Source organism: Macaca fascicularis, chromosome 3 (genome assembly GCF_037993035.2).
Source record: "Macaca fascicularis isolate 582-1 chromosome 3, T2T-MFA8v1.1".
NCBI lineage: Eukaryota > Metazoa > Chordata > Mammalia > Primates > Cercopithecidae > Macaca > Macaca fascicularis.
The window spans coordinates 15442366-15458626 of NC_088377.1; the positions used below are offsets into that span (position 1 = coordinate 15442366).

Sequence of the window (16261 nt, forward strand, 5' to 3'; positions counted from 1 at the left end):
TTTCTCATTTCTTAACACCTTAAGTTGCTAAGCTGCTGGCAAATACGGCACAAGCTGTTGGATGCTTTCTCGATCAAATATAGTTCTGACATCACACAATATTAGCTAACATTTGTAGAATACTTACTGCATATGACTTTTGTTATTCTCTTATTTCTTCATCCTAACAACACTAGGAGGTATGAGTACTATTTTATCCCTGTTTTACCAAACAAGGGAGACTGAGACACAGAGAGGTTAAGTAACTGCAAGGCTACATTGCCAGTGATCAAGACCCTATTGACAATTGGAAGCATCAGCCATCCTTGGTTTTGTTCCATCTCAGTCTGGTTTGTTCTGCACTAGCCGTTATATTCTTAGACAACCAGTGGTTCTTCGAGAGAGCCCTCCCTCTTTTTTAAACATAGATTACATGGTTCAGCAGAAAGTGGTTCTATTTCCTTTCATGATAATTATGGTTTCTGGGTTAGCACTCAGTGCTGCCAGCTTTTCGAGGATGTGGGTAAAGTCAGTTCTATTTCTTACCAGCCTTTGATGGCGTACAGTGTGCTTGGATAGAATAGGAAGCTTATACATATTAATGACTGGTCAACTGTAGTTTCTTCTGGGGATCATTTCGTAAGATGTTATAATCAAATGCATGTTAAAGAATACAATACTGTATGGGCGTGGTGGCTCACGCCTGTAATGCCAGCACTTTGGGAGGCCAATGTGGGTGAATCACTTGAGGTCAGGAGTTCAAGACCAGCCTGGCCAACATGCTGAAACACTGTACTAAAAATACAAAAATTAGCTGGGCGTGATGGTACATGCCTGTAATCTGAGCTACCTGGGAGGCTGAGGCACAAGAGTTGCTTGAACCCAGGAAACGGAGGTTGCTGTGAGCTGAGATCGTGCCACTGCACTCTAGCCTGGGCGACAGAGCGAGACGCCATCTCAAACAAACAAACAAACAAAAACAAAGAATACAATGCTTTTAAGGTTTCTCTTATTCTTCTGTGCGTTCAAGGGAAGACCCAAGGGTGTGGGTCTCTTGGGGCCAAGTCTAGTTTTAATCACTGTTACCACCCCCTGTTCCTGTTCAGCTGCCTCTGGTGAGGTGGTGAAGATGGCAGACTGCCTTTCCCTAACCTGTGGCAGGCATCCCCAACCAGTGGTAGCACTTTCCCCTGCATGACATCATGTGATCGCTACCAATTGATTATAGTCAGCATATTAATGTAATTGAAACTGAATTCTCACAGCTGTAGTGGGTCTTATCCTTGACTTTATTATCAAATAAGTAAATGATCAATTTAGATTATTGTTTCTCAACTGGGGATGAAATTGCCTTGTAGGAGACAGACAGTTGCCAATGTCTAGAGTTGTTTTTGGTTGTCATAATGGGGTTGGGGTGGGTTGCTACTGGCAGCCCAGTGGGTGGAGGCTAGGGATGCTGCTAAACATCCCACAATGCACAGAACCTCTCTCCTTCCCTGTGACAATGAATTATTCAGCCCAAAATGTCAATAGCACTGAGACTGAGACTTTTGGCCTTTGGAGGGTTTCTTAACAGGTAGTTGGTAGTAAGAAGTGGGATACAAAAGAGGACTTAGGGGAGAGCAGGACGCGTGCAAGAAAAAGAGGGAAAAGGGTTACATCTTAACAGGTTAGCTTATGGTACATTTGTGCACAGATCTTTTCATTCCCTCCAGTGCCCTATTTGACAAACACACCATAAAGAGTCACCTCATGGAAAAGATCACAAATACGCTGGGTGCAGTGGCTCACACCTGTAGTCCCCATCACATTGGGAGGCCGAGGTGGGTGGGTCACTTGAGGTCAGGAGTTCGAGACCAGCCTATCCAATGTGGCGAAACCCTGTCTCTACTAGAAATACAAAAATTAGCTGGGTGCCTGTAATCTCAGCTACTCGGAGAATCGCTTGAACCTGGAAGGCGGAGGTTGCAGTGAGCCCAGATCATGCTACTGTACTCCAGTCTGGACAACACAGCGAGACTCTGTCTCAAACAACAACAACAAAAAGATCATAAATATGCAATTACATATGTATGGCCTAGTAACATGGTCACTTCTTGGGACCTTTTGTTGTCTTATGTTTAAGGTTAGTTAGTAAAAAGTAGTTGATGAGGGTAGCTGCTCCAGTCATAAATTCCTGCACCATCATCTTGGAAAAGTTAACCTCTTATTAAGAAAGCAAGCTTTTGAGATCAGCCTGACCAACATGGAGAAACCCCATTTCTACTAAAAATACAAAATTAGCAAGGTGTGGTGGCATATGCCTGTTAATCCCAGCTACTCGGGAGGCTGAGGCAGGAGAATTGCTTGAACCCTGGTGGTGGAGGTTGCGGTGAGCCGAGATTGCGCCATTGTACTCCAGCCTGGGCAACAAGAGCAAAACTCCGTCTCAAAAAAAAAAAAAAAAAAAAAAAAGAAAAAGAAAAAGAAAGCAAGCTGAGATAATTTGTGAATGTTCAACTACTAGAGGTGATCTAACTATCCAAAAACAAAGAAATACTTAAATAAGTTATGGAATACCCGTATGAACTAGTCTGTTCTCGTCTGTTCTCGCACTGCTATAGAGAAATATCTGAAATTTGGTAATTTATAAAGAAAAGAGGTTTAATTGGCTTATGGTGCTACAGGCTATACTGGAAGAATGGCTGGGAGGCCTCAGGAAACTTACTTTCATGGCAGATGGTGAAGCAGGCAACTCTTCCGTGACCACAGCAGGCGGAAGAGAGAGAGGGTGGAGGTGCTATACACTTGCAAAAAACCAGATCTTACGAGAATTCACTCACTATCATGAGAACAGCAAGGGGGACGTCCACCCCCATGATCCAGTCACCTCCCACCAGGCCCTTTCTCCAACATTGGGGATTATAATTCGAGATGAGATTTGGGTGGGAACACAAATCCAAAGCATACCACCATATTATGTAGTTGCTTTCTTTCTTTCTTTTTTTTTAAACAGGGTCTCTATGTCACCAAGGGTAGAGTGCAGTGGCGCAATCATGGTTTACTCCAGCCTCCACCTCCCAAGGTCAATTGATCCTCCTATCTCAGCCTCCTTGAGTATCTGGGATTACAGGTGCCTGCCACCATGCCCAGCTAATTTTTTAGTGACATGGGAGTATGTTTAGGATATTGGATATAAAATAAATTAGACCAGTAACTATATACAATATGAGCTTAACTTTGATATATTTACATTAAAAATAGACTGGAAACCTATAGTTTCAACAGTGGAGAACTATTTTCTCCATAATGTGATATTTTACTACATTTTTTCTTTTACAAAGACATTACTTTTGAGATGAGAAAAATGTAAATATTTCAGAGTTTGCTGCAATGGTGAAGTTTTTATATTGTATCGTTTTTTATTTTTATTTTTGAGATGGAGTCTCACTGTGTTGCCCAGGCTGGAGTGTAGTGGAGTGATCTCAGCTCACTGCAACCTCCACCTCCTGGGTTCAAGCAATTTTCCTGTGAGATCCTGAGTAGCTGGGATTACAGGCGTGTGCCACCACGCCTGGCTAGTTTTTGTATTTGTAGTAGAGATGAGGTTTCACCATATTGGCCAGACTGATCTCGAACTGCTGACTGCCTGCCTCAGCCTCCCAAAGTGCTGGGATTACAGGCATCAGCTGCCACGCCTGGCTCTGGTCTGTAGTTTAGATAAATGAATTTATCTTTTGGGAACAAGAGTCCTTTGCTTATTAAGTGGCTGCTATGTGCCAGAGGCAGTGGTGGACACTGGCGATTGAGTGACATGTGTATATTACATAGTACTCGTCCTTGAGGAACCTGCAGTCTATAGTAGAGGCTGATAAATGAATAGATAGATCCCACTATAGTGCAGTAAGTGTTGTTGTAGGGATAAGAATAAAGTTCTATGGGACAATAGAGGTTGAATAGCCAAGTTTCTTCACAGATACAAAGGAAGGCTTTATGGACAAGGTGGCATATGTGAAGAATCTTGTCTTAGTTTTGGGCTGCTATAACAAAATACCACAGACTGCATAATTCATAAACAATAGAAGGTTATTTGGTTCGTGATTCTGGAGGCTGGGAAGTCCAAGATCAAGGGGCTGCATCTGGCGAGAGCCTTCTTGCTGCCCTGATGGACGGCATCACATGGCGAGAGAGAGTGAGACAGAACAAGAAGGGGCCGAGCTTGCTTTTATAACAAACCCACTCCTGAGATAGTGACATTAATCCACTGATGACAGCAGAACCCTCTTGATCTGCTTACCTCTTAAAGGTCCTACCTCTCAACACTGTTGCATGGAGATTAAATTTCTAACCCGTGAATGTTGGGGAACACATTTCAAACCATGACAGATCTTGATGGCAGTGCAGAAGTTTATGAACTGAAGAGGGACCAGTAAACACTAGGCCAGTTTTTCATTTGCTTTCTGTAATGTAAATGGGAGCTGCCTACTTAGTTTTATCCCATAATCTATACGTTGCTGTGTGAATGAAAATTATTATCATTAGTACTACATGGAGCAAACATGTATGAATGATGCGGGGCTCAAATTCTCCTGGGCCTTTTAATATGAAAATTAGATTCATCAATTTCCTGGAATTAATTAAAATATTGTTTACAACAATTGACAAGGCATCTTGTGACCTTATAAGCATGTATCTTTAGAGTAACTTTAAAGTGACTCTACAAGCATGTATCTTTAGAGTAATTCCTGGGTGCATAAAATAAACCCTTTCTATCTTCTTGCCTTAAACTTGAAGACGAAGAGCATTTTAAAGATTAACTTGAATGAAGCAGGATGTTCGTTTTAAAGACATGAAGGCTGAGACTGCTGGTGTGCAATGTGGGTTCCAGTGTTCTTCTACAGATAGGTTCAGTTCAGGCAAAGGGGTAGTGTGGCCAGTGGCTCCGAAGTTCTTGGCAAAAACCTTGGGGATCACTCTTAGGGAAGGAAGCCAAGAATCTGCTTAGTACCAAAGACATCTCTGTAACTGTTTAGACTCATCTAAACATGAACAGCATATGAATTTAGCAAAGAGGATACATGCTGCCTGAGACTTTTAACCGTAATACTTTATTCATCTACTAAGTAATTAATTAATTAAGTAGTTATTCATTGCCTGCCTACTGAGTGCCAGGCCAGAGGTCACTTGTTGGCAGAAGTCTCCCTGGGACATTACAGATAACTGGGATGGCCAAGCTGTTAACACGGAGATCACCACAGTCCTTGTAGTAGTGCTTCACTCTGGAGGGTCACTGTGGGTCTCACCTAGAGCCTGTCCACACACTCAGAGCTACTGCGTTCGGGACTCAAAAGATGGAAGGTGCAATTAACTATAACTGCAATGAAAACACTCTTGTGGTTAGTTGCAGTGATGGATCGTTAGGAAGTGAGGAAGTAAAAATTCATTATAAGAGCGTGTCTGAATTTTAAAAAGTTTAGCAGTATTGAGAAGAAATCTTTCCAGCTCTTAACCATGGTCTTCACAATATTTGAGCATAACATAATATATAAGTGACCATTTGCCATCAAGAAGCAAACACTTTAGCATGCCCATTTCAAATGGTGGCATGGTCATCTATTTCAGCTTTGACTTCTCAACTCCAGGGCACTACAGGTTCTATTCAAGTTCCCTCTTCCTGTGCTAAGGCCTAGCAGCTGGGACACTGGGGCAGATCGGAAGGCTCATCTGTTCGGTATTTAGTCTGTTAGAGATCAGTGTCCTGTGCTACCTGTTGTTCAGTGTCTGAAAACCATTCTTTCATAGATTTTGTCCAATTTTTAAATTGTTTCAGGTGGGAGTATAAATCTGGTCCCTGTTACTTCATCTTGGCTGGATGTGGAAGTTCTGCAACATATTTTACGATGTGTTTTTTTTTTTTTTTTTAAATTTAAAAATAGGGATTTAGGCCGGACGCGGTGGCTCAAGCCTGTAATCCCAGCACTTTGGGAGGCCGAGACGGGCAGATCATGAGGTCAGGAGATCGAGACCATCCTGGCTAACACGGTGAAACCCCGTCTCTACTAAAAAAATACAAAAAACTAGCCGGGCGAGGTGGCGGGCGCCTGTAGTCCCAGCTACTTGGGAGGCTGAGGCAGGAGAATGGTGTAAACCCGGGAGGCGGAGCTTGCGGTGAGCTGAGATCTGGCCACTGCACTCCAGCCTGGGTGACAAAGTGAGACTCCGTCTCAAAAAAAAAAAATAGGGATTTAAACACATTTTTTTTTTGAGACGGACGGAGTCTCACTGTCTCCCACGCTGGAGTGCAGTGGCGCGATCTCAGCTCACCGCAAGCTTAGAAATATTAAGCTTCAGTTATGTGGTAAATTCACATGTGTGGAATAATGTATTCCCTGACAATCTGATCATTAAGTGGTGTCTGTGTGTGAGCGCTGAGTTAAGATGTTTCAGAGTATAAGTCAATTACCACCCTCATCTTAAAGGATAATTAAAATCTCTCAGCCTCCAAGGGATCAATCCTTTTTTTTTTATTTGCTCCCTTTTCTTCTTGTGTTCTGAGAAATTGTTCTAAAAAGAATGATTTGAGTTTCCAGAGTTTGATATGCATTGCCCTAGCTTCCGAGTAAAAGAATGGACCTTAAAGCATTATTGTAGTTGAAGTATAAATCTAATTATTCCATTTACTTTCAGAGGTTGTATCTGCAAATGGCATAACTGATGTATTCGTTTTCATTCTCCTTCTACCCAGTGTGCTCAACCTAATCACCTGAATGATGTTAATTTGGGTGTAAGGCACATTTCAGAAGATTTTGACCGTAAAGAGCAAGGCAAACTTAGCTCTTCTGCATAGCTCTAAATGATACCAATAACTATAAATGGCATCGTTCACCCTGGTGAAGCTTTTCTTACTTTTTAAAGGCTAGGATCAAATCTAGGAAGGCTTGGGCGACTCCTCTGCTCTGAAGAGCTCTGGCTCTCAATTTCTCTAGTACCTATTGCTTCAACTGGTTATTTATCTACCTTATGTTGTTTTGGAAATGGCATGAGAGAGACTGAAAAGAGAACACAAAAGGCCTTTACTTCAATGTTGGATAAAGACATACCCACATACATTTTAATTTGCTGCATGTTTCCCTTGCAGTTTCATTTGGCATTTCTTTATCTGTAATGCACAGAATGTCCCCTCCAGTGCCCCTTCATCATTCATCCAGCCATTAGAGTTGTTTTCCAACATGTAATTCTGATCATTGCCACTCCCCTTTGACGGGAGCGACCACATACAGATCAAAGTCTGATCTTTGTGATATGGCACTTGAGACCTTCCACAGTCTGGCCCCAAATTATTTTCTGCTCCTATCTCCCATCACACATTTTGTTTCATCCACAAGGCACATTTCTTGACACTGCAGGGGCATGGCCTTTATTTTAACACCTCCGTGTTTCTATTGTTTCCCTGGAAAATCTTTCTCACTGTGCCTTCCCCTCCCACTTCATGCATGTTGCCACATCTTTCCAGCCCTTACAAGTGGAGTTGCTTCTCTTCTCTGCATTCCTATGGCTTTTTCACAAACTGGCCGGAGGGTGTGTCTGGGAAGGCCATGGTCACTGTTACCAGGAAAGTAATTTAGAAAGCAGGCCAGATCACCCGAGTCTGGCTCCTGGGTTTGGTACTGCCAGCCTGTCATCATTATAGAGGTAGAAACGCAGGGACAGAGTAAAGAGTATAGAAGGCCGGGCGTGGTGGCTCACACCTGTAATCCCAGCACTTTGGGAGCCTGAGGCGGGGCGGATCATGAAGTCAGGAGATCGAGACCATCCTGGCCAACATGGGCGAAACCCTGTCTCCACTAAAAATACAAACATTAGCTGGGCATGGTGGCACACGCCTGTATTCCCAGATACTCAGGAGGCTGAGGCAAGAGAATCCCTTGAACCTGGGAGGCAGAGGTTGTAGTGAGTTGAGATTCTGCCACTGCACTACAGCCTGGTGACAGAGCGAGACTCCGTCTCAAAAAAAAGGAATCTTAGATTTTTGACATTTTCACCCTATATTTATTAAGGTTTCCAGATTTCACAAACATATGATCAAGGAAGTCGTTGTCAGATGGCATGTAACTGCACAACATGCTATGTGGCATTCTAGTGATGGCAGCCATATGTATGGGAAAGGGTTTTGTTTACAGTTGTTATGCAGTGCATGTTGCATTTCGGTTAATGGATCACATACATGATGGTGGTCCCATAAGACTGCATATATGATGGTGGTCTCATTTTGACTGTATTTTTTTCTTTATTGGGATATGTTTAGATATACAAATACCATTGTATTACAGTTGCCCACAGTATTCAGCGCAGTACCATACTGTACAGGTTTGTAGCCTACAAGCAATAGGCTATACCATCTAGGTTTGTCTAAGTACATTCTCTGGTGTTCGTACAATGACATAATTTCCTAATGACGTTTCTCAACGTGTATCTGTTGTTAAGTGATGCATGACTATATATGACTATTTTAAAAAGTAAAATAAATACAATGATTTCTGACCGATCTTGCACTAAGTGTCAGGTACTGTTCTTGGGCCTTAGGATGCAACATTGGATAAAAGTCCCCACTTCAGGAGTCTCAGAGTCTAGCTCAGTGGTTCTCTCACTGAGCTTCCCAGACCAGCAACATCAGCATCACCTGGGAACTTGCTAGAAATGCACATTCTTGCCCACTCCCACACATCCCTAATCTACTGAATTAGAAACTCTAGGGGTATAGCCCAACAACTTGAGTTTTAGCAAGCCCTATAGCTGGAGAGACGGACACATTCAGTACAGTCTGGTAAGAGCTACTGAACACATGTGGAGTGCATCTCAGAGTAGTTTGGGAGGTGAAGTTGAAGGCAGTGCAGACTTAGGTAGGTCTTCGGATGAACCAAGTTCAAGTTAAGTCTTAGATGATGAGTGGTTGTTCTTCCAATGGATAAGGGGGAGAAGGAAAGCATTTCAAGCCAGGAGACCCATACATGCAGAAGTACAGAACAATCAAAGGGGTTGGTCACCTCTGGGGATGACAATTGTTATTACTGTCATATGTCCTTATTATTACTATTACATATTCTTAAGTCAGGGTTATAAGATGAGCTAAGCTGGCAAGATCAGTGACCAGATCATGCCAAGAAGTTTGGCTTTTCTTCTGGAAAATAACCAAAAGATATTTTTAGCAGTGAAATGAAGTAATATATTTTCAATTCTGTTGCATATATACAAAAAATAGGGCCTTTTTTAAATTAGAAAAATTACTTTATGACAGATGCAAAATCTAAGGTGAGAGTGGAGGAAAAGATACAGAACAATAAGGAATTTAAGTGAAGAAAACAATAAAGAATTTAGAACCTAATTCTTAGAAATTCATACAAAGTCTTAAAGAATTTTAATTCTAAAACAAATCCATACAGAAAATCTACAGAAAACTTTAAAAATGGAAGAAACAAAAGCTAACTCAGTTCAGCCTAGACTGAACTATTTTTACTTTGCAGGTATACTTTGATTTCATCTTTTTTTCCCCCTTTGTCTGGTCTTTATTATACATAATACGTAAGTTTAAATTCTAGCTTGATGTCTTTCCCATTTAATGGTAAAAATGGTTGTGTTGCAAGTGGCCTTAAATCATTTGTAAATATTCATTTCACAAGTGTTTCCTATTCCATGGGTGCTGCGCTGGGGTTTACTTAGCTCTTGTTTGCATGCATGGTAATTATCAGTTAGGGTTTGGTGAGGGGCATGGCAGAGGGCTTTATCTTGGGGATTCCCCACTGTGCGCGCATATGTGTGTATGTATGTGTGTGTGTGTGTGTGTGTGTGTGTGTGTGTGTGTGTGTGTGTGTATATATATATATATATATATATTTTTTTTTTTGAGACGGAGTTTCGCTCTTGCCGCCCAGGCTGGAGTGCAATGGCGCGACTTCGGCTCACTGCAACCTCCACCACCTGGGTTCAAGCAATTCTCCTGCCTCAGCCTCCGGAGTAGCCGAATTACAGGCACCCACCACTACACCTGGCTAATTTTTTGTATTTTTAGTAGAGACGGGGTTTCACCGTGTTGGCCAGGCTGGTCTTGAATTCCTGACCTCAAGTGATCCACCCGCCTAGGCCTCCCAGAGTGCTAGGATTACAAGCGTGTGCCACCATGCCCGGCTCCCCCTGTGCAATTGTGGGAGCTGGAAGAAGTCTGCGGAAGCTGTTGTCACTGCTTCTGGCTGGGCCAGGACTCGAGAAGAAAACTAGCATGTGGAGTGGGCGGAGCCAGTCCGCAGTGGAGCCCATGTCTGTTTCTTCCACTTCCCATCTGGATGACTGGGAGCGGCGCACAGAAGACTCCACGCCCTGGCCGTTGGACTGCCCAGTGCCTGACCCAGGAGCCCAAGGGACTGTGGGAGGCTGCAGCCACAGGTGGTGCGCCCACGCCGAACTCCGCTTGACCTGCTTCTCCACTCCTGCCTTCACATACTGTGCTAACGCCCCATGGCTGCCACTCACTCCCTGCCGTCCAGGAGAGGGAATTCTGGGAAATGAGGGCTCACTTAGCTACAGTGGCAGGGCACACCCCTCCCCCTCCCCAGGGTGTATTTCCAATTTTTATTCTCTTCTTAGGAAATACTGCAGTGGATGTCTTTATTTTCAGGTACAACGTTTTCTAAATCCTGGATCATTTCCTTGGGACAGATCCTCAGAAAAAGAATGAATGGGTCAAAGGGTCTGAATATTTTTGAGTCTTTAGATGTTGCCAATTTACTTTCCACAAAGGTAGGTTGGCCAGCGCTGTGGCTTACGTCTGCAATCCCTTGCAATCCCAACACTTCGGGAGGCCAAGGCAGGCGGATCACTTGAGCCCAGCAGTTCCAGACCAGACTCGGCAACATAATGAAATCCCATCTCTACAAAAAATACAAAACCCAGCCGGCCGTAGTGGTGTGCACACCTGTGGTCCCAAGGACTCAGAAGGCAGAGGTGGGAGGATGGTGTGAGCCCAGGAGGCGGAGGTTGCAGTGAGCCATGATTGCACTACTGCACTCCAGCCTGGGGAACAGAGTGAGACCCTGCCTTAAACAAACAAACAAGCAAACAAAGTTAGGTTGTATCAATTCTGCCACCAGAGTAGGATATGAAGCATGTTATCTTACCTCACCTTGGATAGTACTGAGCACTGTATCCACTCTAATTTTACTTTTTTTTTTTTTTTTTTTTTGAGACAGGATCTGGCTCTGTCACCCAGGCTGGAGTGCAGTGGTGTGATCTCAGGTAACTGCAACCTTGACCTCCTGGGCTCAAGAAGTCCTCCCACCTCAGCCTCCCCAGTAGCTGAGACTACAGGCATGTGCCACTATGCCTGGCTACAATTTTTGTATTTTTTGTAGAGGTGGAGTTTTGCCATGTTGCCCAGACTGGTCTCGAACTCCTGGCCTCAAGCCATTTGCCCGCCTTGACCTCCCAAAGTGCTGGAATTATAGGCATGAGCCATTGTGCCAGGTTTCTCCTTTCACATCTTGAGGTTTCCATTTGAATTGTTTATTTCCAGCCTTTAAATTGAAGAGTTGTGTGTATATATATTTAATTAAATTGATTTTACAACAAGTAAACATTAGTGGCTTTGAACCTTGAGATAATTGCTTAATATATATCCTGAGTAATAGGTATACCACCCTCTCCTGTCCTGGGGACTTACTAATCATAATAGCAATAAAACGAGAAGGTAAATTAGCTGACACATGTATAGGAAGGGTTTTTAACAAGTGCAGTGGAAGTTAGAAACTTATTTGGTGCACAGTTTGCCACATTCAGTTTCTTTCTTCTCTTTCTTTCTTCCTTTCTTTCCTTTCTTTCCTCCCTTCCTCCCTCCCTCCCTCCCTTCTTTCTTTCCCTCCCTCCCTCCCTCCTTCCTTTCTTTTTTCGCTCCTGTTACCCAGGCTAGAGTGCAATGGTGTGATCTCGGCTCACTGCAAGCTCCGCCTCCTGGGTTCAAGCGATTCTGCTGCCTCAGCCTCCAAGTAGCTGAGATTACAGGCCACCAGGGCTGGTTACTTTTGTATTTTTAGTAGAGACAGGGTTTCACCATGTTGGTCAAACTGGTCTCGAACTTCTGACCTCAGGTGATCCACCTGCCTCAGCCTCCTAAAGTGCTGGGATTACAGGCATGAGCCACCTCGCTTGGCCACATTCAGTTTCTATAGAGGATTTTGGGATGGTTTTTGGTTGCAAGGAATCAATTATTTGCTTTCTCTTTTAAAAAAGTTTTTCTTTCCCTTTCTACAAGAAGACTGCTTTTAATTTAGTGTATTTAATTTTTTTTAATTGTTTTTGAGACGGGGTATTGCTCTGTTGTCCAGGCTGGAGTGCATGGGTGTGATCACGGCTCAGTGAAGCCTCAATCTCCTGGGCTCAAGCAATCCTCCTGCCTCAGCCTCCTGAGTAGCTGGGACTATAGGTTCACACCACCACACCTGGATATTTTTAATTTTTAATTTTTTATTTTTCGTAGATATGAGGTCTTGTTATGATGCCCAGTCTGGTCTTCAACTCCTGAGCTCAAGCAGTTCTCCCACCTCGGCCTCCTAAAATACTGGGATTATAGGCATTAGCCACTGTGTCTGGCTCAATAATGTTTTTAATTGGTTATCTTTAATTTTTTAAAATTTATTTTTATTTATTTATTTATTTTTGAGACAGAGTCTCGCTCTGTCCCCCACTCTGGAGTGCAGTGGCAACTCCGCCTCCTGGGTTCACACCATTCTCCTGCCTCAGCCTCCCGAGTAGCTGGGACTATAGGCGCCCGCTACCCCGCCTGGCTAATTTTTTGTATCTTTTAGTAGAGATGGGATTTCACCGTGTTAGCCAGGACGGTCTCGATCTCCTGACCTCGTGATCTGCCCGCCTCAGCCTACCAAAGTGCTGGGATTATAGGCGTGAGCCACTGCGCCCAGCCGATGATCTTAAGATTAAAGCGCCTGGCTTTAATCTTAAAGACGTAGTATATTGCCAAGGCGGGAGGATTGAGGCCAGGAATTTGAGTCCAACCTGGGCAACATTGTGAGATCTTGTCATTACAGAAAATAAGACATGAGCCAGGCATTGTGACACACACCTGTATTCTTAGCTACTCAGGAGGCTGAGGTGGGAGGATTGCTTGAGCCCAGGAGTTGGAGGCTGCAATGAAATATGATTGTGCCACTGCACTTCAGCCTGAGCGACAAATCCTCTGTTTAAAAAGTAGTAATAAAATAAAAATAAAAACTAAGAACACCCACCCCAAACCCCCAAGAACATAGCATATTATTAAATATTTTAATTTCCCTCAAGTGCTTGTCTTTATAGCATGTCTTGTTGGTTGATGAGGCTCTGGGCCTTACAAATCGCTTTTTCTTGCTGTTCTGTTGACTTTTCTTTCTAGTTAATTTTCACTAAGAACTGGCATGAAACCCCAGACTTCATGAAAACCAAAGTTAAACAAAATCCATGCTGTGACTCCTTGCAAAGTGAAATGTTTGGACTGTCTTTCAGTTGTAGCTCTTGACATTGTGGCTTTACCGAGAGACCTGACTGCGTTTCTGAATCAGTTATTAGACCACATCCCACTGACTTCTGAGTTTTAAGTCCTATTTCAGATTCCCTTTAGAAACAGACCACATTGGTTTCTTTTCTTACCCTGCAATCAAGCAACCAATCCACTGGCCTGGTTTTAACATCATGAAGATTTCATTTTCACAAACCGTGGAAGTGAAATATGTATGTTTTCTAACTCAACCTAAAATGAACTGAAATGTGTTGGCTTGTGATTGTGTGCTTAGATTTACTGAAAACAGAATGATCCCATGGAGCCCCAGGTCTGAGAAGGTGGCTTTTCATTTGGGGTAAGGAATGTGATGTAGTTTCATTGCTACCCCAGCTACTCAAAGTGTCAAAAAGCAGGCTTTTATGCAAAGACATAAGAGTGATACAATGGACTTTGGGGACTCAGGAGGAAGGTTGCGAGGTGGTTGAGGGATAAAAGACTACATACTGGATACAGTGTACACTGCTTGGGTGATGGGTGCACCAAAATCTCAGAAATCACCGCTGAAGAACTTATCCATGTAACCAAAAACTGCCTGATCCCCAAAAACTATTGAAATGGGCTGGGCACGGTGGCTTATGCCTGTAATCCCAGCACTTTGGGAAGCTGAGGCAGGTGGATCACCTGAGGTCAGGAGTTTGAGGCCAGCCTGGCTAACATGGCAAAACCTCATCTCTATTAAAAATTTAAAAAATTAGCCAAGTGTGGTGGCATGTGTTTGTAATCCCAGCTACTTGGGAAGATGAGGCAGGAGAACTGCTTGAACCTGGGAGGCGGAGGTTGCAATGAGCCCAGATTGCGCCATTGCATCCCAGCCTGGGCAACAGAGTGAGACTCTGTCTCAAAAAGGGAGAGAGAGAGAGAGAGAGAGAGAGAAAGAGAGAGAAACAGAAAGAAAAGAAGGAAGGAAGGGAGGGAGGGAAGGAAAGAAAGGAAGGAAAGAAAAAGAAAGGATTGAAAAGAAAAAAAAAGTGGTCCCTGGACCAGCATCATCTCGGAGTTTGTTAGAAATGCGTACTTGCAGACCAGCTAAACCAGAATCACAGAATCTCAAGATCCCTGGTTGACTTAAACTTATTTAAGTCTGAGAAGCTGTCTGACTTCTGAGTGCTTGGCACTCAATACCAGATTATCTTTTGCTGCCATCCGTTTACCTCTTGGCAGGGCTGTGTTTTGGGAAGACTCAGACCTATGGAGTGGCCTCCATTTTATCGATCTGTGTGCTGATTGGTCCTGCTGAGATTTGTTAAATTTTGAAATTCCTTGGACGCAGTGACTTGGGCCTCTGATTTCTCCGTTGTGAAGTCTGAGCAAGCAGCCTGCTTTCCTTGCCATCTGTGCATTCCACTGGGTCTGGGAAGGGCCACCGTGGAAGAGAGTTCAGGGTGGGAGTTAGGAGACTTGACTTTGGATTTTAAAAAATAGTTTATTTTTAATTATGGTAAAATAATATAAAATTCACCATCTTAGCTATTTTGTTTTTTTGTTGTTGTTGTTTGAGATGGAGTCTTGCTCTGTTGCCTGGGCTGGAGTGCAGTGGTGTGATCTTTTCTCACTGCAACCTCCGCCTCCCCAGTTCAAGCGGTTCTCCTGCCTCAGCCTCCCTAGTAACTGGGATTACAGGCATGCACCACCACACCCAGCTAATTTTTGTATTTTTTTTTTTTTTTTAGTGGAGATGGGATTTTACCATATTGGTCAGGCTGGTCTCGAACTCCTGGCCTCACGTGATCCACCTGCCTTGGCCTCCAGAAGTGTTGGGATTATAGGTGTGAGCCACTGCACCAGCCCATCTTAGCACTTTTGAGGTGTACAGTTCAGTAGGGTTAAGTTCATTTACATTCCAGTGCAGTCGGTCTCCAGAACTCTTTTCATGTTGCAAAATGGAAACTCTGTATTCAATAAATAATAACTCTGCATCCTCCCCCCGCTCCCCCAGCCCCTGGCAACCACCATTTTCCTTCCTTCTCTATGAATTTGGCTACTCTAGGTACCTCATATAAGTGGAAGCACACAGGATTTCTCTTTTTGCAACTGGTTTATTTCAGTTAGCATAATGTCTTCAAGGTTCATCCATATTGTAGCATGTGTCAGAATTTTTTTCCTTTTAAGGCTGAATAATATTCCGTGGAATGTCTATACCGCATTTCATTTATCCACACACCTGTTGATGGGTACTTGGGTGGCATCCACAAATCCACCCTTTTTCTTCTGGGAATAATGTGCTGTGATTGAGTTTGAATCTTAGGCTTCCTCACACTGGCTGTGAGATTGTAGACAAATCACTGAACTTCTGAGTCTCAGTTTTTATTTCTTTAAAAATGAGCAGCTCAGACCAGATGTTCACAAACATTTAAGCTCTAGTTACAGGATACTAAATAAAACCGAATCTGCATCTATTAAAAACAAAAAAGAAAGAAGACCATGCGTCTTCTAAAAGATTTCCATGGTTTCTCCCAATTACACCATTTTCCTTTTCTGAGCAAACTTAATTTTCAAATATCTGTAACAGCAGAACTTCTATAACTTTAACAGCTTTATTGAGATATAATTCACACACCATGCAATTCATGCACATAAAGTGTACAATTCAGTGTTTTTTTTTAGTATATTCTCAGTGTTGTGCAATCATCACTACAATCAACTGCAGAACATTTCATCATGCCCCAAATCATTCCCTATTTCTTCCCAAACTGCCTTGACCCCCAG

At 43.2% G+C, this 16261-nt stretch overlaps 1 protein-coding gene across 15 annotated transcripts in view; it reads left to right on the forward strand.

Annotated features, from left to right (window-relative positions):
* Positions 1-16261, forward strand: part of TIAM1 (TIAM Rac1 associated GEF 1) — a 441123-nt gene that overhangs the window by 119702 nt on the left and 305160 nt on the right. For 3 of the 15 annotated variants that reach the window (XM_045389226.2, XM_074034149.1, XM_074034144.1), the window contains exon 3: positions 11199-11244. The exons of the other annotated variants lie outside the window; for them this stretch is intronic. The gene's annotated coding sequence lies outside the window, so the exon portion shown is untranslated. The remainder of the gene's footprint in view (positions 1-11198; positions 11245-16261) is intronic. 15 annotated transcript variants of the gene reach the window in all.